We start from the raw sequence: 26,323 nt of genomic DNA on the forward strand, positions 1-26,323 counted from the left end.
GCGCACAATTTGATAACATGCAGGCAGTTTTGTTGAACGTTACTCAAGATAACAATGTTCTACTCCAAATTCTGCAGACCAAAGACGATCAGTTGATGAACACAATGACAAAGTTGGATGACAAATCAGCAGAACTTATTGAAGTCGCTGACCAATTGAATGATGAGAGAACTCAGGTGATCAGGATGGAAATATTGATTTCTAAGCAAGCAGAGGAAATCTCATCACTGAATCTCTCGCTCTGTACTCGAGACCTCTATCTGCAAACCATGACAGATAAGTTTGAGACCGAAAGGAGCAGAGGTGACACTCACGTGTCCAAAATCGGTACTCTAAGCGCTCAAGTGGACTCTGCAATGCAGCAGAAGACCACCCATAGGTACCATCTGGAGGAAGTCCAGAATGGTCACGCTCTACAGCATGACTACCCATCCAAGCAACCGGAGTCCGGTACTCAAAGGAGTGAAGACGATAGGTTTCAGACATTGCCTCCATCATGTGTCCCTCAGTCTTCTCCTCTTGGCCATTCGGCACTGAGTAATATGGAGCCTCTTGGCCAACAAAGCCAAAGCTTAGCTTCTCCTCTTGGCCTGTCGGCCCCAATTTCTCCACAGGATGAAGCCAACCCTCTCCGCCCGCTTGGCGTGGAATACCTTGACAAACTCGTCAAGAATTTCCCCACCTTTGACCCCGTTCCAGGTCAGCGAAACGATACTGAGACGTTCCTAGCTGACATAGAGGACGCGTTGGATGGCTACCCGAACGCTACGGGTTCTGACAGGGTTTACCTGTTGAAGCGAACGTCGAATAGACACGTGACGAGGTTCATTCGCCTACAACAGCAACACGTGCTAAATGACTACGCTAAACTTGCCACAGCTTTGAAATTAGAATTCAGTGGTTCTGCGACTCGCAAACATGATAGCTCACTGGCTAACACGGTCAAACAAGCTCGGAACGAACACCCACAAGCTTTCTATCATAGGCTTCGTTCAGCTTACTTTGGCCTACTCACGGAAACAGGAATGGAAGAGCTGTTACCATTCAAACAAATGTTTCTGTCGAACATGTATCCCACCTTCATTACCTACTTGGGCCCTGCAGCCCACGTTGGCTTGCCTATCTTACAACTCAGAGAGCTTGCAAGCACAGCTTTTGAGGCATCAAAAGCTTGCACGCTAAGAGCCCTGACCACTCGGTTTTGAAGTTTGACCAGGAGCACTCACTCCAGTTAGAGGGTGCATTATCAGGTATTGAAGCGTCGAGAGCTGACGCACGACAACAGTTTCTACCACGAAACCATGATTCCAATAACCGCCGCGGTCGAAATAACTGTAAAGTACGTCGCCTTCAAAACGACTACCGCTACAATCGACCTGTTCGCTATGTTCCTGCACCCAACCCACACAAAGTGTCAGAACACAAGGGTAACAAAGGGTTGAAGGACGATCAAAACGTAGACCAATGTTCTCCAGAAGTTCCACTACGTGAAGAACTAAAGCTAGAACAATTTGAGAAAAGGGTAAAAGATAAGTCACAAGGACTAGACGGGGAATTACCGGACACCAGGTCCGCAGAAATTAACACCCATAGCAAGGACGTTAAAGTTCAAATTTCTCCCGCTCTCATTCAAGACCCTATCCAGGGCCCGCTTGATCAAGAAACAAGCCCCCGGGCTTTGTCTGTAAACTCTGATACAAAAGTTGTGAAGAAAAAGGTCAAACGCTTCGTTAAAGCCAAGCCCACTCAAAATCGGAAAAGTCAATCTGCTTCCACCTTGAACAGAAATGGCACATCACATCGTTGCGAACGACCACTCCACTTTGTGGGGAATATGTCTACTAACCACGAATCTAAACGGCCATACCTGGAAACAGTCCTGGAGGACTGCTTAACTTGTCATGCGCTAATTGATTCGGGTGCGACAATATCACTCATCTCTCAAACATTGTTTGATGATCTCAAAAGGGCTTTGAAGCCAACTAAACGTTGGTTAAAAGTGGAACGATGCGACACTACACTTCGAGGGGTCACTCAGACTACCTCGCCTCTCACATTGAGAGTCATGCTGAAACTACTGTTCAAGGACGTATCGCTCGTTCACCCTGTGTATGTTACCAGCCTCGAAACTGTACCCCTGCTACTTGGAGCAGACTTGATGGATCGATTACTCCCATTGATGGATTGGAAAACCAACCAGGTATGGTCACAGGCCACAGTGCCTTCTCCACTGACCACACTGTCTTCCCCTAATGCTAGCTGCAACGCAGTCATTCACGAGGGGTATCTGTCGAAAGCACCCCTTGGGAAAAAGACGTTTAGAAACCTCTTGGTGCAGAATCCGATCCAAGGAGATATTACGATATCTCAACACATTCCATCAGCCAATCTGATTGACCATTCTTTTCATGATTTCGAGCCAGCTGTCTCTGTGAATGAGCAACTTCCCTCCTCCTTGCAGTCGTGCAATACGGTAGTTGAGATGAACTTCTCTTGCCCTTCGGACACTTCCGCAAGCACTGCGGCCGTCTCAGCAAGAAAAACATTGATGCGCAGAGTACACTCTGCTTCCGATGATACACCTTCTGCTTTGTTGGGGACTGTCACCCCTTACAATGACACTAATGGCGTCAGTCCAGCAACTGACCCGATGACTCCCACTGGTGAAACACTTTGCGATATCACAGACCGATATCCTCGTCTCAGTTTGCAGGTACTGAAGAGGTTGCCACACGCGGACGCGGTTATGACTGACAGACCTCGACAGCCACTGAGGGTGTTGAAGCACAAACACCAGGAGATTTGGTTGAAAGGTTACAGCCATTCTCATAATAACGCGGCCACTGACAACTCGTACATAGGGTCCGACCTTTTCGTTTGCGCCTCGGACACCAACACCACCCGCTGGTGGGGGGGGTCCCGAGACACAAAGGGGGGGAATAGTAGCCCAGACCCATGATGAGCCTCATGGGGGGGGTCGAGACTACGGACAACACCGTACGAGGCCGCCAGAGCATAAATCAAATCTAGTTGTAAACTTCCCTATGAGAACAGTGAGGAGCAGACAGGCCCCTAGACGGGGATTATCTTAGAACACATCTAAGATAGTACTGAGGTGTACCACACTGGTTGTAAAGGAAGTCCAATGGACTTGTCCACCTCCAAAACAAATGGCAACAATAATCATTCCTTGCCATGTGTAGGTTCAACTACAATACAACTAGTAATATGCTCCAATCATGTGTTCCGATAGATAATATTTCAGAATAAATCGGTAGGACAACTGGACCCCTTGAATACCAGTACCAATACCACAGTCAGTCCAGCAACACTCAGTAAGAGGATTAGTAACCTCACAAGTTAAATTGCTATTGATAATAGCGTCATAGGAGTCACTCAGAGTGCAACACGGGGAAGGGAATCTCCATTGCACTCTTCCAATGGTTAACACATGCCACTAATAAATAGAACCCTCCGTTCAGGAGAAAAGTTATTAGAAGTCATGAACCATGATCACACCACGTATGACTGGTCCAATACTTAAAGAGTACTTCCGTCGTGAGGTTAGCTCCTCCGTGGATAACATAGCTATGAAATAGACTTCATACCTACCGCCACTACAAGTGGGCCAGGCTGGCCCAGACCCGACACCAATTCTGACTGACCTCCAGGCATTGACCTGAAAATTACCTGACTACGTCAGACTCATTCTGAACAAGTTGTAATCTGCCAGCATACTTGGTTTTCTTCCCTTGACATGCGCGATTGTGTAAGCATAAACGCACATGCACAACGGAACATTCAATTAGGATTTATGCTAGGATCACTTAAGGGTCCAAGCAAAATACCAGCCTTAGTAAAGTTGAACATTTACTTCTAGGCCTTTGACTCTACAGCACTCACCAGTTTTCTAACCAGAAGTCCATAGGTCATCCCTGTAGACTGCCCAAAACTAGTGCCTTACAGCTGTAGACTTATTATATAGTTGTCAACTTAGGATAGTACCCTAAGCGCCACCCCGCAAATTAGGAAAGCCCTAGATATGACATTAGACAATGCCATGATAGGGTCATTTTGCCAAGACCATGGACGTAGATAGAATACAGTCCAATTACATGATTAAGGTGGCATAACTATATTTTGTTTTGTTTATGCTTTCATTCATTTTGTTTCATTTTCTTCGGCACATAGAAAGTGATAGAGCCATAAACAACTCCCCCATACAACCATCAGTTAGTGCCACAACGCCGCTCATTTGGGAGGAAATGTAATGATATATTTCATGAGTGTGTGTGCGTTGTTAACATCTGCCTTAGTTACTGCCCAGATATTCCAGTCTGGACGACCAGACGACAGGTCCGGAACGGCGATCCCAATCCGGACATCCGCTGCCGAGCCATGGAACGGACATCTTCATTTGCAGAGACCCTACCCGGGTCGACCACCAGAGGGGGGACTGCAATAGCAACCACCAACTGGACATCTGCTGCCCAGCCTTGGAGCGGACTTCTTCATTTGCAGACACCCTACCCGGGTCGACCGCCAGATGGGGACCACAACGATGATCCACAACCAGGACAACCCACGTTCATTTTTATGTTGGTTTACAACATGCAGTTTAATCGCAAGATTGAACCCAACATGAGGGGACTGTCATGACGTTGGCCTGTGGGTAAGGTTTATGACCCCCCCCACTTTGTATCACAACTAAAGTGGCCAATTAACTTCTTAAAATTAAACACATTAGTCTGCTTTACAAGGGGTTTAGAGCCTAACTGGCACACATGAGCAGTGCGAGAGTTTCAAGTTTGGGGAAGATCATTTTCACCATAAAAATACACCTTTATAATAAAAGCATTACATGCATAATTGCATTTGCAGTCACATTTGATAATGGTGTTTTCCTTAATGCAGCTGGTGGCCACACCAGATACTGACTGTTACTTTTGATTTTGACCCCCCTTTGCTCAGGGACACATTATTCCATTTCTGTTAGTCACGTGTCTGTGGAACTTGTTCAGTTCATGTCTCAGTTGTTGACTCTTGTTATATTCATACAAATATTTACACATGTTAAGTTTGCTGAAAATAAATGCAGTTGACAGTGAGAGGATGTTTCTTTTTTTGCTGAGTTTATATACTTTTTTTGGCTAAACAGGTGGGGCTCAAAACAAACTCTGCCCCACCTGCCCTGAATGACAGTTTCAGACGGATAATGTAATTTATCGGCGTTGTACAACTGAATGCAATCAACTGAAATGGGTCTTCCGCAACCCATACGACCCCAAACTGTTCACACCCCTCTTGTTGGTGGAAAGAAAATGTTGCAGTTTTAAAGGAAATTCCCCACAATTCTACACATTTTGAATGGGGCAGAGATTTGTTTTGCTGTTTTTATTTACAATAAAAATGTTTACCATCTTCTTTTTAAATACTGAGCCAACATGTTTTCAGCCCTTTTATTCCCCTGTGTCATGACGTTGGCCTGTGGGTAAGGTTTATGACCCCCCCATAAATACCTTTCTCCCTTCCCCTCTCTCTCTGACCCTACTGAAGGACTTGAATAGCCTGGGTTAAATATAGAGAGTCTGGGAACATCAAACAAATGGGGAAAGGAACCATATTTTGGTAATAAAACCAGTTGGAAATATGCTTTGGAACGTAATGAATATGGGTTCGGTTGTCATCTGAGACATTATGACTGATGACAGGACGACATAAACTGTACCTGGGAAAGTATACACCCTCTAGTTATCAGAGTCACATGGAATTGTTATGCAATTGAAATGTTTGATATTGAAATTGTTTGTTAAGAGATTAAATTTAATTTTACCTTCCAAATGAGAGATTTGGGTTTTCATAAGGAAAGTGCCCTGCTTGATCAGTGGCCCACCCCTGTGAAGAGGAGGGGTTATAAACGATGAAACACATCCTTCCCCCCTCTCCACTATATAAGCCTTTGACGAAAAGATAACCAGGTTGTTCCAGCACGTGAGGTCTGCAGCCTCTACGTTAGAAGGACACACATGTCAAGGACAGAACTAAGCCAACCTCGGCGTGAGCTATGGTATGAACTGGTATGAACTTTGAGCTTATTCACTACAGAAGTGCTAGTTCCTAGCCGTTGAGTTAGCAGCGGCCGCTGTAGACGTGGGCTAGGAAAGGACGGACGACGGATCCAGTCTAACAGACGGACGAAGATACCACCACGTATCCAATTTACCACCAGAGACATTCTTCCGAGGACAGAAGATCTGTTGGCCAGCATCTACGACCAATCTACCGAAGCGCAGCTCAGAGTAAATATTTATTGCATTTTCCTTTTCCAAATGGGCGGTAATTTAGAATGCATAAGATAATGTATTTACAATAGCCTAGCTGCTGTTTCTCTGTTCCTAAATCTTCCCGCTCTTTCATTCAAGCCCAACCCCCTTTCCTTTGTGTAACCAGCCATGATACAGGTTCCGTCCACCAGGACGTTTTCTGTATGACATCATTTGTATTCTGTGTATATGTAATTCTGTGTGATTAGTTTAGGTATTTAGTAAATAAATAATTAAACCCAATTTTGTATTGCTGATTCAACTTGTTAGCCAGGGTTCGTGAAGATAGCCAAGAATTTACAACTTTCATTATGAGACTGAAAATAAGACAAGGGTTAATTTTGACTGCTATCGATGTAAAATATTACAAAGTATTTTAAGAGTTTATTCGGAAGATAACAGCTCTATAAACTCTTCCGTGGTGCCCCGACTTTCTAGTTAATTACATTTACATGATTAGCTTAATCAGGTAATATTAATTACAGAGAAATCATTTTATAAGTTAGCATGTCATATCACTTAATCCGGCATAGCCAAAGACACGACACCTGACTGATCAAAGACTGTTTTCTCATACTCTCTTTCGTCTCTCTGCAGCAGACATACAGTGAGCAATATGTTTTTAACATCAAATCACAATACATTTGCAGTATACATACTGTATTGAATCATAATCGTGAGAATCATGAAAATCGCAATACAGATCGTATCGGCATCTAAGTATCGTGATACTATCATATCGTGAGGTCCCAATTCCCAGCCCTAATTTTAATACTCTATGGGATAGTATCCTAGGCACAAATAGTGCTGGACGAAAAAGCATTCTCAATGGAGGTTCTCCATTGAAAGCGCTTTTTAGTCCAGGACCAGGCCTAATCTGTGTCTGTGAAACTAGCTCTAGCCTATAAGTAAATCATCCAAACAATTTACTTAATTTGACCAATTACTCCAATCAGCGTTGTAGGTTTACTCAAGTCCAGGGGTGTATTCATTCAGACATACACTGTAGCAAACATTTGCAAAACCTTTTGCAAAGGAAAACATTTACTCCAAACTGAAAACCTATGCATCGTAAACAAGAGTTTCTATTCTATTCATACAAATTCATCTACGGCCCTCCCTGTTTCATTCTGTTTGAATTCCGCTTGGTTCCTAGTGAATACACCCCTGGGGTGCGTTCAGTACGTGTTCAATTCAACAGAGACCGTACTGAACGACTAGTTGAAGAATGGCGTGATAATGATAACCCAGATGGTGTATGGTGTGCCTCACTAGTTTTGCGATTTCAAATGGTCACACCCATATTGATCAGGCCATACATCACCACACCCACGGGGAGCAAACATACTTCACAAGCTGTTACATAACAGTGCGAACCATTTTGGGGAATTTGTGTTGTTCAGTACAAACCGTCACACAACATAGCAAACCTTGAACCAAACTGAACGTATTCATTAGGAACCAAACGGTAGCCAGCAGAAGCAAACGAAACGAAACGGGAGGGACCTACCTGCATTTGTCCAATATAAACAATTTTTTTAGTAACCGGTTTCCTTTGCAAACCTCTTTGCAATTGTTTTTAACAGTTTGCTACGGTCTTGGTCTAATGAATACACTCCAGGAATCAGATTTCACTCAGATCTAATTCAGTTTTTCCGTGACTCGATTCGGACTCGACCAGTTGTCACTCGAACTCAACCAGTAGTGATTTTATCAGAAAATCTCTCCCTTGCTAAACAGTAGCTACTGTAGTTAGCCCTACTAATGTGCATCACTGTAAGTCAGCTAGCTTTCAACATTATGAAATGTAGCTTCAAAGATTGTTGAACCACATCTTTAGCCTTTCAAGGGACTCATGACTCGACTTGGTACTCTATCTATAGGACTCCGGACTCAAACACTAGGGACTTAGTTGGATTTGAGGTTTAGAGACTTGATTACCTCACTGTGATCAGGACTGCTTCCCCATAATTCAACAATCAAGTCTGCATTTCTACAATATACAATATTTATGTTCCAAATGGTTTGCCTGATGTGATATTTGTGGCATAAGAATGCAGGTGATTGACTGAAAATTATACCTGCAGTGACATTATGCTGAAAAGATCAAAAGAAAATTGACTTGAAATCTTAAACTTTTCTTCAAGAACAAAATATATTTAAATGTTTGTAGCTTTATAGTATAAGAACCGTGTCGGTTTAAGGTTAGGGTTAAACATACCTCGGTGTCATGCCTACTCCCCTTCCCTGGCACTCAAAGGCGCCAGGCTCCCCAGCATTACGCACACCTGCCTTTCCTCGTCAGTGTATTATTGGACTCAATCACCTGTTATTACCTCCACTATATTTGTCAGTGCCCCATCTCTGCTGCATTGATTGTCGTATGTCGTTGTTTTGCCCGTGTGATGACGCTGTGCCTGTCTTGTTTCATGGCTGTTTTTTATTAAATGTTGACTCCCCATACCTGCTTCTCATTTCCGGCATCAGTCCTTACGCTCTGTCCTATGTAGCATGACAAGAGAGATGAAATTGGCAACCATGCTCAGACCCAGGTGGGTCCTAACTAGAAAAATCTCTCTCCTTCTGCTACTGTATTAGCTAGTTAGCCCTACTAATGTGCAACACTTAGCTAGTCAAACTATTTTAGAATTTCTGGAAAAATATATATTTTTATAAACATTTTATATTTTTTTTACCTTTAATGGCAATTATCTAAAAACTTGTAAACTATGGATTGACCATCTCAAAATTATAGTTGAAACCATGTTTTGAGGCTATATAGTGTTCGTATACATTTACTTTGTTTACAAACATTGGAGTAAAACAAGCTTATATTTTTGGTCCTGTACGACTAGGCAGTTGAACTAAGCTCACGAGACATTTAAGTTATATTATTTAAGAATCAAAGGGTACGTATGATAAATGTATTAGTCCACAAATGGATGTAGCAAGAGCAGATTGCCCCTTTAACATATATTATCCAAAACCTCGTAGACCCTATTTTACATCATGGAAGGTTTTTGCGTTGTGCCCGGCATCAGTTGAGACACAACATGCTCTTGAATACAGGGTGGGTGTCATGTTTTGGCTAATACATGTACTACAATGGGGGGAAAATGCAGCCATGCATGTATTGGCTACAATAGCCAATGACAGTTAGGGTAAATAACATACGGTAATATAAAATATCATACAGTACATAGGCAATCAAAACAGTGTCTTCTGCCTGTCTTGTCTTTTTCCAGGATGTGAAGAGTACATCACAGGAGTATCTCTGTCTAAGAAGGCATCACTTCCAGAACCTCCAGAATCATTTTGAGGTAAGAACTTCATACTTCAGTCATGTTATCTACTGTAGACTAGGGTTGTTGAAATCCTGTAAGTAAAATCCAGAAACCCAAGTATGTCATGTTCTGAAATAGGACTGTATCAATACACACAAGTCACGTTTCCATATGGTCATGGCAGATTACTACGGCTGACATGCTTTGAATTGCTCATTCCAAATCACAGCACAGTGCTGATTGTCAACTATGATTTCCTAAATCATCGGCTGTAATATTGAAATGATTACATCAAACCTATGAAAGCATGTCAGTGGCTTGACAGTGAAAAATCATAATGTAATGCTAGTGTAAATAGTGGGGAAATAATCTTAAGGCCTCAGAGCTGACATCTTGGCCTTAGTACTGTAGCAAGTCAATCCAGCTGAGCTAGTATTGTTTTTGCCCAGTAGAGAGCAGCAAACTATAACATTTCCAGCTACTAGGAACAGCTTTCTGGTCAAAAGCCTGTAGGTCTGCCGTGATAACTGAAGAAATCCATGTTAACTCCCACATAGCTGCAGCCTGAGTGGGTTACTTCTCGTTGTATCTCATTGTTGTCATCTCACACTCTCTTGTGTTTGATACAAGCCTGTGTTTGATTATATCATTATTCCTGGGACTCCTTAAATCTAATCAAATCAACATTTGGTCGCGTACATAGATTTGCATAATGTTATCGCAGGAGCAGCAAAATGCTTGTGTTTCTAGCTCCAACAGTGCAGTAATACCTAGCAATAATACAAAACAAACTATACACACATAGATCCATGAAAATGTCAGAGACCGGAATATATATATATATATATATATATATATATATATATATATATATATATATATATATATATATATATATATATATATATAAATAATGCATATAAATACATAGACAGTATGGACAGTGTGTACAGCAGTAGTTATATAGGATGAGCCATGACTAGAATACAGCATATACAATGCTTTTGGAAAGTATTCAGACCACATTACTTCTTCCACATTTTATTACGTTAAATTGTTTTTTTACTCATCAATATACCTGTATAATGACAAAGCATAACTGGTTTTTAGAAATGTTTGCAAATGTATATTTAGAAAAAATAAGAAATATCACATTTACATAAGTATTCAGACTCTTTACTCAGTACTTTGTTGAAGCAATGATTACAGCCTCGAGTCTTCTACAACATTGGCACACCTGTTTCTCCCATTCTTCTCTGCAGATCCTCTCATGCTCTGTCAAGTTGGATGGGGAGCGTCGCTGCACAGATATTTTCAGGTCTCTCTAGAGATGTTTGATCGGGCTCTGGCTGGGCCACTCAAGGACATTCAGAGACTTGTCCCGAAACCACTCCTGCATTGTCTTGGCTGTGTGCTTACTGTAGATTCATTTTACTTTTGGAATGTGGACCTTCGCCCCTGTCTGAGATTTTCATCAAGGATCTCTCTGAACTTCGCCATTTTAATCTTTCCCTCGATCCTGACTAGTTTCCCAGCTAGCACAGTGGATCTGGGCCGATTCCAGCTGAGAGTCGGGGCACGTCATGTGGCCTGAGTCTGGCCCGCCTTTGGCAGTATTACTTATGACTAGGATGCGAGGATTGAGCTTGGGCCGATTCCGGTGTGAGTTATCTGGCCAAAATATATTACTTGTGGCTCGGGCCGATTGTGGCTATTCTCTGACAGATGATTACAATTTATGATTAACATTTCATTATTGATTTATTTTACCATAAAATGGTAGTTCAAATAGAATTGATACGGAAGACAAATACATTTAGACTTCAGCTTTGAAAGTAATTTGAGTGTATTCAGTATGGCTACTCGTTGAGCACGGTGGACCACCACCTGCGCTTGAGCAGATCTACTTCAACCTGTATACCAGCGCATGAGTTAATAAGGCGCTTGGTATTCCAACTGTCATAATCTGTCACTAGAACTCATCAAGACTGTAGATACCCCTTTTGTTAAGATGGAAACAAAATTGCTAGCCAGCTAATTATTGTTATTTTGTGACAGTTCTAACGTTAAAGGTAAACTATTTACTATATTTTGTTTGTGGTATCGTTTGCTAAATGGTCTGGTAAAATTATCGGGAAGTCAGAGTACGTTCACGTTATGTGTTTCTGTGATTGTGTTTACAATATAACGTTAAACTTCAACAGTAAATAATATTTGTTATCCAATTTGGATTTTAAGTAACTGGGTCATTTTTGTAATAATACAGTTGAAGTCGAAAGTTTACAAACACTTAGGTTGGAGTCATTAAAACTCATTTTTCAACCACTATAGTTTTGGCAAGTCGGTTAGGACATCTACTTTGTGCATGACACAAATCATTTTTCCAACAATTGTTTACAGACAGATTATTTCACTTATAATTCACTGTATCACAATTCCAGTGGGTCAGAAGTTTACATACACTAAGTTGATTGTGCCTTTAAACAGTTTGGAAAATTCCAGAAAATGATGTCATGGCTTTAGAAGTGTCTGATAGGCTAATTGACATAATTTGAGTCAATTGGAGGTGTACCTGTGAATGTATTTCAAGACCTACCTTCAAACTCAGTGCCTCTTTGCTTGACATCATGGGAAAATCAAACTAAATCAGCTAAGACCTCAGAAAAGAAATTGTAGACCTCCACAAGTCTGGTTCAGCCTTGGGAGCCATTTCCAAATGCCTGAAGGTACCATGTTCATCTGTACAAACAATAGTACGCAAGTATAAACACCATGGGACTACGCAGCTGTCATACCGCTCAGGAAGGAGATGCATTCTGTCTCCTGGAGATTAACGCACTTTGGTGCAAAAAAGTGCAAATCAGTCCCAGAACAACAGCAAAGGACCTTGTGAAGATGCTGGAGGAAACCGGTACAAAAGTATCTATATCCACAGTAAAATGAGTCCTATATTGACATAACCTAAAAGGCCGCACAGCAAGGAAGAAGCCACTGCTCCAAAACCACCATAAAAAAGCCAGACTACGGTTTGTAACTGCACATGGGGATAAAGATCGTACTTTTTGGAGAAATGTCCTATGGTCTGATGGAACAAAAATAGAACTGTTTGGCCATAATGACCATCGTTATGTTTGGAGGAAAAAAGGGGATGCTTGCAAGACGAAGAACACCATCCCAACAGTGAAGCATGTGGGTGGCAGCATCATGTTGTGGGGGTGCTTTACTGCAGGAGGGACTGGTGTACTTCACAAAATAGATGGCATCATGAGGGAGGAAAAGTATGTGGATATATTGAAGCAACATCTCAAGACATCAGTCAGGAAGTTAAAGCTTGGTCGCAAATGGGTCTTCCAAATGGACAATGACCCCAAGCATACTTTCAAAGTTGTGGCAAAATGGCTTAAGGATAACAAAGTCAAGGTATTGGAGTGGCCAACACAAAGCCTTGACCTCAATCCTATAGAAAATTTGTGGGCAGAACTGAAAAAGTGTGTGAGCAAGGAGGCCTACAAACAAACAAACAAACAAACAAATTTATTTTTATATAGCCCTTCGTACATCAGCTGATATCTCAAAGTGCTGTACAGAAACCCAGCCTAAAACCCCAAACAGCAAGCAAAGCATGTGAAAGAAGCACGGTGGCTAGGAAAAACTCCCTAGGAAAAACTCCCTAGAAAGGCCAAAAACCTAGGAAGAAACCTAGAGAGGAACCAGGCTATGAGGGGTGGCCAGTCCTCTTCTGGCTGTGCAGGGTGAATATTATAACAGAACATGGTCAAGATGTTAAAATGTTAAAATGTTCATAAATGACCAGCATGGTCAAATAATAATAATCATAGTAGTTGTCGAGGGTGCAACAAGCACGTCCGGTGAACAGGTCAGGGTTCCATAGCCGCAGGCAGAACAGTTGAAACTGGAGCAGCAGCACGGCCAGGTGGACTGGGGACAGCAAGGAGTCATCATACCAGGTAGTCCTGAGGCATGGTCCTAGGGCTCAGGTCCTCCGAGAGAAAGACAGAAAGAGAGAAAGAGAGGATAAGACAAGAGAAATACTCCAGATGTAACAGACTGACCCTAGCCCCCCGACACATAAACTACTGCAGCATAAATACTGGAGGCTGAGACAGGAGGGATCAGAAGACACTGTGGCCCCATCCGATGATACCCCCGCACAGGGCCAAACAGGCAGGATATAACCCCACCCACTTTGCCAAAGCACAGCCCCCACACCACTAGAGGGATGTCTCCAACCACCAACTTACCGTCCTAAGACAAGGCCGAGTAAACCAAACCTGACTCAGTTACTCCAGCTCTCTCAGGAGGAATGGGCCAAAATTCACCCAACTTATTGTGGGAAGCTTGTGGAAGGCTACCCAAAACGTTTGACCCAAGTTAAACAATTTAAAGGCAATGCTACCAAATACTAATTGAGTGTATGTAAACTTCTGACCCACTGGGAATGTGATGAAAGAAATAAAAGATGAAATAATTAATTCCCTCTACTATTATTCTGACATTTCACATTCTTAAAATAAAGTGGTGATCCTAACTGATCTAAGACAGGGATTTCTTACTAGGATTAAATTTCAGGAATTGTGAATAACTGAGTTTAAATGTATTTGGCTAAGGTGTATGTAAACTTCCGATTTCAACTGTAAGTTATTTTACTGCCGCTTAAGTTACCAGTTTCAAAGTCAGCAATCAGATGTGTTGTCTGTGATGTTAACTTACAGCAACGCCTAACCAACCTCTTCTAATTAATCAAGGTGAGTATTCCCTGAAAATGACAAGTTTTTGAATGTTAATGCCGTCACTTTGACACCTAAAAATCTTTGCTCTGTCTCTCTCGCCTGCCAGCTATTTCCAGTAGTAGCCCCAGCTCTTCCTCCTGCAGCCTGCCAGCTATTCAGCCAACGAAGGTGATTACGGTTCCTAAGAATTAATATTAATGCAAGTCGCTGCCCTTTAGTAATTCAGTTCATCAATGTGTGTTTTAGAGCTCCGGCCCTCAAAGTCAGCCAGAAATGACTGAGAAGTATTCAGAGTATAGTGTGACTTCAAACATCCAGCAAAGGTGTACTGCAAACGTCTCAAGATTTCTATCCAACAAGAGCAGTTTACACTTAAAACCTGTTATGGCTAGGGGGCAGTATTTTCACGGCTGGATAAAAAACGTACCCGATTTAATCTGGTTACCACTCCTACCCAGTAACTAGAATATGCATATACTTATTACATATGGATAGAAAACACCCTAAAGTTTCTAAAACTGTTTGAATGGTGTCTGTGAGTATAACAGAACTCATTTGGCACGCAAAAACCTGACAAGGTTTCATGCAGGAAGTGGCCTGTCTGACAAGGTGTCGTTCTTCTTGTCTCTGTTTATTGAAGAGTGAGGATCTTAGCTGTCCCGTGACACTTCCTACGGCTGCCATAGGGTCTCAGAAGGCGGTAAAAAGCTGAATCGTGGCTTTGCAGGCTCTGGCTGAAACAAAGTAGCGCGTTTGGGTAGTGGCTGGTTACAGTACTGTGAGACTCAGGCTCGTGCCCGCGTCGACCGAAAGCTTTGTTTACTTTCCTCTGTTTAGCTAAATGGACATTCCCGGTCGGAATATTATCGCTTTTTTACGAGAAAAATTGCATAAAAATTGATTTTAAACAGCGGTTGACATGCTTCGAAGTACGGTAATGGAATATTTAGATTTTTTTTGTCACGAATTGCGATATGCGCACGACCCTTATTTACCCTTTCAGATAGTGTCTGGAACGCACGAACAAAACGCCGCAATTTGGATATAACGATGGATTATTTTGGACCAAACCAACATTTGTTATTGAAGTAGCAGTCCTGGGAGTGCATTCTGACGAAGACAACAAAAGGTAATCAAACTTTTATAATAGTAAACCTGATATTGGTGAGTGCTAAACTTGCCGGGTGTCTAAATAGCTAGCACCTGTGATGCCGGGCTATGTACTTAGAATACTGCAAAATGTGCTTTCACCAAAAAGCTATTTTAAAATCGGACATATCGAGTGCATAGAGGAGTTCTGTATCTATAATTCTTTAAATAATTGTTATGCTTTTTGTGAACGTTTATCGTGAGTAATTTAGTAAATTCTTAGCAAATTCCTCCGGAAGTTTGCGGGGGGTATGCTAGTTCTGAACGTCACATGCTAATGTAAAAAGCTGTTTATTGATATAAATATGAACTTGATTGAACAAAACATGCATGTATTGTATAACATAATGTCCTAGGTGTGTCATCTGATGAAGATCATCAAAGGTTAGTGCTGCATTTAGCTGTCTTCTGGGTTTATGTGACATTATATGCTAGCTTGAAAAATGGGTGTCTGATTATTTCTGGCTTGGTACTCTGCTGACATAATCTAATGTTTTGCTTTCGCTGTAAAGCCTTTTTGAAATCGGACAGTGTGGTTAGATAAAGGAGAGTCTTGTCTTTAAAATGCTGTGAAATAGGCATATGTTTGAAAAATTGAAGTTTTTGTATTTTTGAGGAATTTGTAATTCGCGCCACGCCTATCATTGGATATTGGAGCAGGTGTTCCGCTAGCGGAAGGTCTAGATGTAATTAATGCAGAAAATGCTGCTGTTCCTCAGACATTTTATATTTCCAATGAGGCCGCTGAGGAAGTGTTGTTCAGTGGTCAGGACTTTGAGGATGAACTGTTTGTGGATGCTTTGTTGGACACTGCAGGTGTAGGAGAAGGTGGAAGTTGATGATGCTGAGGAGAACATTGATGATGAGGGTGATGATGTCGAGGAGATGGTTGACGATGAGGTTGAAAGTCCAACGGACCGTTTCAAAGGCTACTTGGTGAATTGGGCTCTTGAATATGGAATAACATTAGTTGCGTTAACAGCCCTGCTTTCGATTCTGAGGTTCCACCATCCAACCTTGCCAAAAGATGCAAGGACCCTCCTCAATACCGACAGAGGTGACAGAGGTGACAGGGTTGTTGGTGGCACTTTTTTTTACTTTGGTATTCTAAGTTCTCTATCTGGCAAGCTTGACAAACTTTGACAGAAACTCCCAAATATGTATACGTTGAAATTACAACTCAATTTTGATGAGCTTCCTCTTTTCAAAAGGTATTCTATGCAGATGTGGCCCATATTTGGACTGATGCAAGGATTTAACATTAAGAAACCCTTTCTGATTGCACTTTTTGGTGGAACATCTAAACACCAATTAATTGGCAGCGTATCTAAAATATTTAGTGGAAGAAGCAAAACAATTACTCTGGCTTTACTTTTAAAGGGAAACAACTCTTCATTACAATTAGTTCAGTAATGTGTGATGTCCCTGCATGGGCTTTCATCAAAGGCATCAAGACACACACAGGCTATGCTGGGTGTGATAAATGTACAGAATATGGTTTGCATTTTCAAGGTATGATGACCTTTCCTGAGACTAAATGTGTCCTAAAAACTGATAGGAGCTTTAATGCACAGTCTGATGAGGAATATCACAAGGAGACATCCCTACTAAGCAAACTTAGTTTTGGTATGGTAACAGCATTTCCCCATGACTACATGCACATTGTATGTCTTGGAGTGACAATAAAACTGCTAGAGCTATGGAGTGGCAGCGCTGGTCCACTTCAATGCCGGTAATCATCTCAGAGGGTTACTCAGTCTCAGAATCTACTTTCTCTAAAAAGCTATACTCCCTCTGAGTTTGCAAGAAAGTCTAGGGCTGTTGCTGAAAGACACAGGTGGAAGGCTACTGAATTCAGACAGTTTTTGTTGTACACTAGGCCAGCTGTGCTGTACAATGTTTTGAGTACACTGGTGTACTGTACAATTATTTCATGCTCCTTTCAGTTGCAATATCAATTCTTGCTAGTCCTTCCCTATGTGTTCAGATGTGTGACTTTACTAAAACGTTTGCTGGTGTCTTTTGTAGAGCACTTTGGCCAGCTCTATGGGGATAAGAATTTGGTACACAATGTGCATGACCTTATACATCTAAGTGATGATGTGAAACAGCACGGTCACGTTGATACTATCTCTGGTTTTCCTATTGAAAACGAACTTAGGTCAAATTTTAAAAATGGTTAGAAGTCCACTCTTTCCTGTGGCACAAGTTATAGAACGAATATCAGAGTTGGAACATACTGTATGACCTCTGATGGTTGTAGTGACATTTCTTACCCTAAAGTGAAAAAATGTCACAATGATGGTCCTATTCCACAACATGTTACCTGTCCAGTCAGTGAATACAAGGAAATATATCTAGCCAAATTCTGCATCAAGGTTGTCACTGGTGACAATTGCATCAAAAGCAAAGACAGTATAGGTTTAGTTAGAAATATAATTTTGATTAATTTGATTAATATATGTTGTATATAATGAGTTCACTTCTGTCACAGACTTGACTACCCAGTTAAATCATCACATTTGGGAGTCTTCCTTCTGTCAGATATGTCTTTAAATCTGAAATGTGTCAAGGTAGATGAAAGCCTTCTAAAGAATGTGCTCTTGCCATTTAAAAACAAATTTGTGGGTATGCTGCTTCTTCATTTGGTTGAAGGTTAACAGCTGCAATCTGTAATCTAACAGATATTGCCATATACTTGATTGTATTTTACAAACATAATATATAAAACTGCTGCATTTTGGTTGGATGCCAGAGCTGAGAAATTGCTTTTTGTAACATCAGTATGTAAATGGTTGTATAAAAAGTGTGAAATATGTAAGTATTTGAACTATTCTAACTACAAATGTGTCTTTTAAAGTGCATGAATGTGTGTCTAAAGTAATGAGCACTACATCATTCATATCATATTGAAATATTAAGTAATATACATACACTACAAACCTGTGATCATACATAAGTCACCAACTAGCATGGTAAAGTAAAACATGTCTAAAAAATAACCATGACACAAATACACAATCTAGTGGGCTAAATGTGGGACATTCAGAATCAGTGAGGGTCAGCGGTTACAATCAACACCACAGCCTGCGTTTGTCTGGTCAGCAGAGCTAGTCCTCTTATGAGAGTCTTACTTTCAGTACTATAAATCATGCATATTCATCCTCAATTTACACAGCATGTTTCACATTGTGGACTTTATATCGGTGAAGAAGGAGACCGAAGTTGTGCCTTCATCATGGGTCCAGGATGGCATGGCCAACTGGCCCCCTTGTACATCCGCAGAACGCTGCACAAGGAAAAATGAAATGGCAAGAAGCACCTGACGAAACATGGGACTTGTTTGATGTGAACATCAGGTACACTAGAGGTGAGTTAATGTTATATTTGCAGTCAACGATTTATAACTGACATCAACCTCCTGAGACAACAATATGTATCTGCAATCTAAACACAATACATTAATATTCCCTTACAGACACATATGAAGAGGCTCGCCGTAAGCATCCTATGGCTGTGGTCCAATCTGATCTTCAGACTGAGGAGAAGGATGACCGCCCTGCATATATGAAGAGAAAAGGAAGGTATAACAACAATAACAAATATGATTAAAAAAAAAATAATTCTCAGTGGATGGCCTAAATATCCAACATATGTTTACTTCACTGGTCGTTCTTATGAGTTCAATAACCTTATATTTTTGACATCAGGGGCACAAATACGCAAATATTCAGTGCCACTGAAAGTGAGGATGAGGAGCCAATGGAAAAGTTTTCACTCAAGGGCCAGTCAAACACCTCTAAGGGTTTGCCACCTGCACCAGTTATCAGACCTCCATTGGACAGAAGAGAGACACCTGGGAATTCTGATCGGCCAACAAGGATTGAGCCAAACATTCAACAACAGCAGCCAGTGTGTGATCGTAAGTGTTACATGTAAGGTACATATTGTGGCTACCACCAACATCAAAGTTGCCTACCCCTGATCTATAATGTGATTGCATTGATTATGTTGTATATATTTATTTTTCCTTTATAACTTTAACTACTGAAAGAATATGAGGGATAAAACACAACTGTGTTCTGTTTTGTATTTTTGCAGCAATTCTTCGTGAGATCTTAACCTCCATAGAAATGATTAAGAAACAGCAAAAGCTGATTTTTTTTTGCAGCTTCAAAAGCTTCAGGCGAACAGATCAACCCTGGATGAGGTTCCAGATTTGACAGACTTCGACTTCCAATGTCATCGCTGGAAGACTTGAGGAGAGTTGAGGGTCAACTTTCAGATCAAGACTTAAAAAATAACCTGGTATGACAAGATATCATTACATGTATAGCTGAAAAGTAATCAACCAAGCCACAATCTGACCAAGAGTACCATTCCAGCTTCCTTCAAATTAGTATTATATTCATCATATACGCGTTTTTTGTTTTTCAGACCATATATTTGGGACTGTCTGGAGGGATGAACACCAAGGAGAATGTGTGGAGAATCCTCTCAAAACTCCTTACAAATGGCCTGGCCATGAAAATGAATTGGAGAGGGGCCAGTGGGAAACAGGCTTTTGAACCTCTTGCCTTAAAGTGTTGTTATCGGTAAGTTTGCTTTCAAGGCCACTGCATGGGGCAGAGAGGCATCAAGTGATTAATTAAATAAAACAGGCCAGCATGTCCATTTCAATGTCAGCTAGGAAGTTCATTATTACAACACAGTTTAAGGCAGGAAGTATATAATGAACTGGAAATATTTGACAAAAAGCCATTGAAAAAACAGTGTTGTAGGGATAGGGGTTGCATAAACTACGAGTCATTTCTGGCAATATTTCAATAAGTGTTCTATTTTATCTCTATCTAATATTTACAAAGGTGCTGTGCATCGCAGCCATTCTGAAGTTCCTGATGTGGAGATAGAAAAATACATAAAATGATGGATGCAGCTAGCCCCTGACAGAGATGGAGGGAGAAAAAATAGAGAGCGAGTGAGAAGTGGCCAGACCTTGGAGGAGTGATGGAGAAAACTGAATGCCTACCATAGCTTAAATAGAAAGAAATCTTAAATAGACAAAATCAAACTACTTCTCATTGTTTCTGTGATCAAAAATAAAATTAACATTTTAATTAAATTCTTTGAATCGTTTCTGTTTAAGTAGTATTTTAGTGTTTTGATACTTTGTTGAAGGCAATTGATCATCATTAAAAACTTTGTGGATGGGTATAATTTCTATGTATAAAATGTATAATAGTAATATTTAAAATGACTAAAATCGGGTAATTTTGTGTACATTTATTCAAATTTGCATCAGGCTACTTCTGGGGGGATTCTGGTAAAATGCCAGTAGACGGAAACGGCCCGATGTACTTGGGCTGATTCTGTGCAGTCACTCATTTTGATTCTGGGCCGAGTCCGACAACCGATTCCGGGCGGATTCAATCAGTTCCGGCCCCCCGAAAGAGGGCCACTTCTGCGCCGATTCCTCATTGCTAGCTGGGTTCCTAGTCCCTGCCGCTAAAAAACATCCCCACAGCATGATGATGCCACCACCATGCTTTACCATAGGGATGGTGCCAGGTTTCCTCCAAGTTCAATCTTGGTTTCATCAGACCAGAGAATCTTGTTTCTCATTGTCTGAGTCCTTTAGGTGCCTTTTGGCAAACTCCAAGTGGACTGTCATGTGCCGTTCACTGAGGAGTGGCTTCCGTCTGGCCACTCTATCAAAAAGGCCTGATTGGTGGAGTGCTGCAGAGGTGGTTGTCCTTCTGGAATGTTCTCCCATCACAACAGAGGAACTCTGAAGCTCTGTCTGAGTGACCATAAGGTTCTTGGTCACCTCCTTGACCAAGGTCCTTCTCCTCCGATTGCTCAGTTTGGCTGGGCGGCCAGCTCTAGGAAGAGTCTTGGTGGTTCCCAACTTCTTCCATTTAAGAATGATGGAGGCCACTGTGTTCTTGGGGACCTTCAATGCTGCAGAATTCTTTTGGTACACTTCCGCAGATCTGTCCCTCGACACAATCCTGTCTCGGGGGTCTATGGACAATTCCTTCGACCTCATGGCTTGGTTTTTGCTCTGACATGCACTGTCAACTGTGGGACCTTATATAGACAGGTGTGCCTTTCCAAATCATGTCCAATCAATAGAATTTACCACCGAGTCTCATAGCAAAGGGTCTGACTGCTTATGTAAATTAGGCATTTCTGTTTTTTATTTTTAATAAATGTACAAACATTTCTAAAAACTTGTTTTCGCTTTGTCATTATGGGGTATTGTGTGTAGATTGATGAGAATTTGTTTTATTGAATCAGTTTTAGAATAAAGCTGTAAAGTAACAGAATGTGGAAGAAGTCAAGGTGTCTGAATACTTTCCGAATGCACTGTACATATAAAGTGGGTGAAACAGTATGTAAACATTAAAGTGACCAGTGTTCAATGACTCTGTGTACATAGGGCAGCAGTCGCTATGGTGCACGCTAGTGTACTGGGTGGTAGCATGCTAGAACAGTGACTAAGGTTCAGGGCAGGGTCCTGGGTGGAGGCCGGCTTGTGGTGACTGTTTAACAGTCTGATGATCTGCAGGTAGAAGCTGTTTCGCAGTCTCTCGGTCTCAGTTTTTTTCCCCCATTGTAACAGGTCTCAAGTTTGCTCCGACCTCTTCAATCTACTTTCATGGTAATGTTCCTTCAAGTGGCTGCAAAGCCAACTGACTTGAGGGACTGACAACAAGGATGCTATTTTCTCACTCTCTGTCCTACATTAGCTTGCGAGCTGACAGACCTTGGCGGCATGCTTAACCGCACCACCCATCAGTGGACATGTGCTGCTCTCTGGGTCTTACAATGTAGGCTAAATGAACACTGACATGGATATCACACATGGTCAGATCTAGGTCCATTGACTTGCAAAAATGGGTTTCACTTGCAAAAGTGGAAATATATGGACGGCAGGGAAAGAAATGATGGAGATTGTTGGTATTTAGTAATCTGCTAGAGTGGTTTTTATACACTGAGCGGACCAAAAATTTGGAACACCTTCTTAATATTGAGTTTCACCCCTTTTTCCCTCAGAACATCCTCAATTCGTTGGGGAATGGAATCTCCAAGGTGTCGAAAGCATTCCACAAGGATGCTGGCCCATGTTCACTCCAATGCTTCCCACAGTTTTGTCAAGTTGGCTGGATGTCCTTTGGTTGGTGGACCATTCTTGATACACAAGGGAAAATGTTGCAGTTCTTGACACACTCAAACAGGTACGCTTGGCACCTACCACCATACCCCGTATGGTAGTAGTCCATTGGACTGACAGATAGTGAAGCGTGGTTAGAGAACGCATTTCCACTGCTCCAGAGTCCATTGGCAAGCTTTATACCCCTCCAGGCGACTTCTGGCATTGTGCTTGGTGATCTAATGCTTGTGTGTGGCTGCTCGGCCGTGGAAACCCATTTCATGAAGCTTCCGACGAACAGTAATTTTGCTGATGTTGCTTTCAGAGGCAGTTTGGAACTCGATAGTGAGTGTTGCAACCGAGGACAGACGATTTATATGCGCTACGCGCATCACCACTCGGCGGTCCCGTTCTGTAAACTTGTGTGGCCTACCACTTCCCGGCTGAGCCGTAGTTGCTCATAGACGTTTCCACTTCATAATAAAGGTACTTACAGTTGACCATGGCAGCTCAAGCAGGGCAGACATTTGACAAAGTGACTTGTTGGAAAGGTGGCACCCTATGACGGTGACACGTTGAAAGTCACTAAACTCTTCAGTAAGGCCATTCTACTGCCAATGTTTGTCTATGGAGATTGCATGGCTGTGTGCTCGAGTTTATTCAGCTGTCATCAACTGTGGCTGAAATAGCCGAATACACTAATTTGAAGGGGTGTCCACATACTTTTATATACAGTTGAAGTCGGAAGTTTACATACACTTAGGTTGGAGTCATTACAACTTGTTTTTCAACCACTCCACAAATTTGTTGTTGAAAAAATATAGTTTTGTGCATGACACAAGTAATTTTTCCAACAATTGTTTACAGACAGATTATTTCACTTATAATTCACTGTATCACAATTCCAGTGGGTCAGAAGTTTACATACACTAAGTTGACTGTGCCTTTAAAACCTGTTAAGGACAGACGTTCCCCTAGCCAACAGCCAATGGCATCGCACGGCGCTAAATACAAAACCAACTAAAATACCACAATTCAATTTTCTCAAACAATCAACTATTTTACACCATTTTAAAGACAAGACTCTCGTTAATCTAACCACATTGTCCGATTTCAAAAAGGCTTTACAGCGAAAGCAAAACCTTAGATTATGTCAGGAGAGTACCCTGCCAAAAATAATCACACAGCCATTTTCAAAGCAAGCATATATGTCACAAAAACCAAAACCACAGCTAAATGCAGCACTAACCTTTGATCTTCATCAGATGACACTCCTAGGACATTATGTTATACAATACATGCATGTTTTGTTCAATCAAGTTCATATTTATATAAAAAAACTGCTTTTTACATTAGCATGTGATGTTCAGAACTAGCATACCCACCGCAAACTTCCGGTGAATTTACTAAATTACTCACGATAAACGTTTACAAAAAAACATAAATTATTTTAAGAATTATAGATACAGAACTCCTTTATGCAATCGCGGTGTCAGATTTTAAAATAGCTTTTCGGCGAAAGCACATTTTGCAAAATTCTGAGTAGATAGCTCAGCCATCACAGGCTAGCTAATTTGACACCCACCAAGTGTGGTGCTCACTAAACTCAGAATTACTATAAGAAAAATTGGATTACCTTTGCTGTTCTTTGTCAGAATGCACTCCCAGGACTTCTACTTCAACAACAAATGTTGTTTTGGTTCGAAATAATCCATAGTTATATTGAAATAGCTCCGTTTTGTTCGTGCGTTGAGGTCACTATCTGAAGGGTGACGCGCATTTCGTGACAAAAAAAATCGAAATATTCCATTACCGTACTTCGAAGCATGTCACGCGGTTTAAAATCTATTTTTATGCTATTTTTCTCGTAAAATAGCGATAATATTCCAACCGGGCGACGTTGTATTCATTCAAAGACTGAAAGAACAAAATGGAGTAGTCTCGTGGACGCGCATCTCCAGTGTCACTGTCCCCAGGCAGGCCAGTAACAAACAGAGCTGCTGTACTTAGCCCAGAGACTGCAGAGCTCTCATTCCACTTTCTGGTGCCTTCTGAGAGCCAATAGAAGCCTTAGAAAATGTCACGTTACAGCACAGATGCTGTATTTTCGATAGAGAGTTCTGTTATACTCACAGACACCATTCAAACAGTTTTAGAAACTTTAGAGTGTTTTCTATCCAAATCTACTAATTATATGCATATTCTAGTTTCTGGGCAGGAGTAGTAACCAGATTAAATCGGGTACGTTTTTTTATCCGGCCGTGAAAATACTGCCCCCTATCCCAAACAGGTTTTAAGCAGCTTGGAAAATTCCAGAAAATTATGTCATTGCTTTATAAGCTTCTGATAGGCTAATTGACATCATTTGAGTCAATTGGAGGTGTACCTGTGGATATATTTCAAGGCCTACCTTCAAACTCAGTGCCTCTTTGCTTGACATCATGGGAAAATCAAAATAAATCAGCTAAGACCTCAGAAAAGAAATTGTAGACCTCCACAAGTCTGGTTCATCCTTGGGAGCAATTTCCAAATGCCTGAAGGTACCACGTTCATCTGTACAAACAATAGTACGCGAGTATAAACACCATGGGACCACGCAGCTGTCATACCACTCAGGAAGGAGACGCGTTCTGTCTCCTAGAGATGAACGTACTTTGGTGCGAAAAGTGCAAATCATTCCCAGAACAACAGCAAAGGACTTAGTGACGATGCTGGAGGAAATCGGTACAAAAGTATCTATATCCACAGTAAAACGATTCCTATATCAACATAACCTGAAAGGCCGCTCAGCAAGGAAGAAACCACTGCTCCAAAACCGTGATAAAAAGCCAGACTACGGCTTGCAACTGCACATTGGGACAAAGATCGTACTTTTTGGAGAAATGTCCTCTGATCTGATAAAACAAAAATAGAACTGTTTGGCCATAATGACCATCGTTATGTTTGGAGGAAAAAAGGGGAGGCTTGCAAGCCAAAGAACACCATCCCAACCGTGAAGCACGGGGGTGGCAGCATCATGTTGTGGGGGTGCTTTGCTGCAGGAGGGACTGGTGCACTTCACAAAATAGATGGCACCACGAGGAAGGAAAATTATGTGGATATATTGAAGCAACATCTCAAGACATCAGTCAGGAAGTTAAAGCTTGGTCGCAAATGGGTCTTCCAAATGGACATTGACCCCAAGCCTATTTCCAAAGTTGTGGCAACATGGCTTAAGGACAACAAAGTCAAGGTATTGGAGTGGCCATCACAAAGCCCTGACCTCAATCCTATAGAAAATGTGTGGGCAGAACTGAAAAAGCGTGTGCGAGCAAGGAGGCCTACAAACCTGACTCAGTTACACCAGCTCTGTCAGGAGGAATGGGCCAAAATTCACCCAACTTATTGTGAGAAGCTTGTGGAAGGCTAGCCAAAATGTTTAACCCAAGTTAAACAATTTAAAGGCAATGCTACCAAATACTAATTGAGTGTATGTAAACTTCTGACCCACTGGTAATGTGATGAAAGAAATAAAAGCTGAAATAAATCATTCTGTCTACTATTATTCTGACATTTCACATTCTTAAAATAAAGTGGTGATCCTAACTGACCTAAGACAGGGAATTTCTACTAGGATTAAATGTCAGGAATTGTGAAAAACTGAGAAAATCTGGGCTTGCC

This window comes from Salmo salar, chromosome 01, assembly GCF_965601325.2.
Source record: "Salmo salar chromosome 01, fSalSal1, whole genome shotgun sequence".
Taxonomy (NCBI): Eukaryota; Metazoa; Chordata; class Actinopteri; order Salmoniformes; family Salmonidae; genus Salmo; species Salmo salar.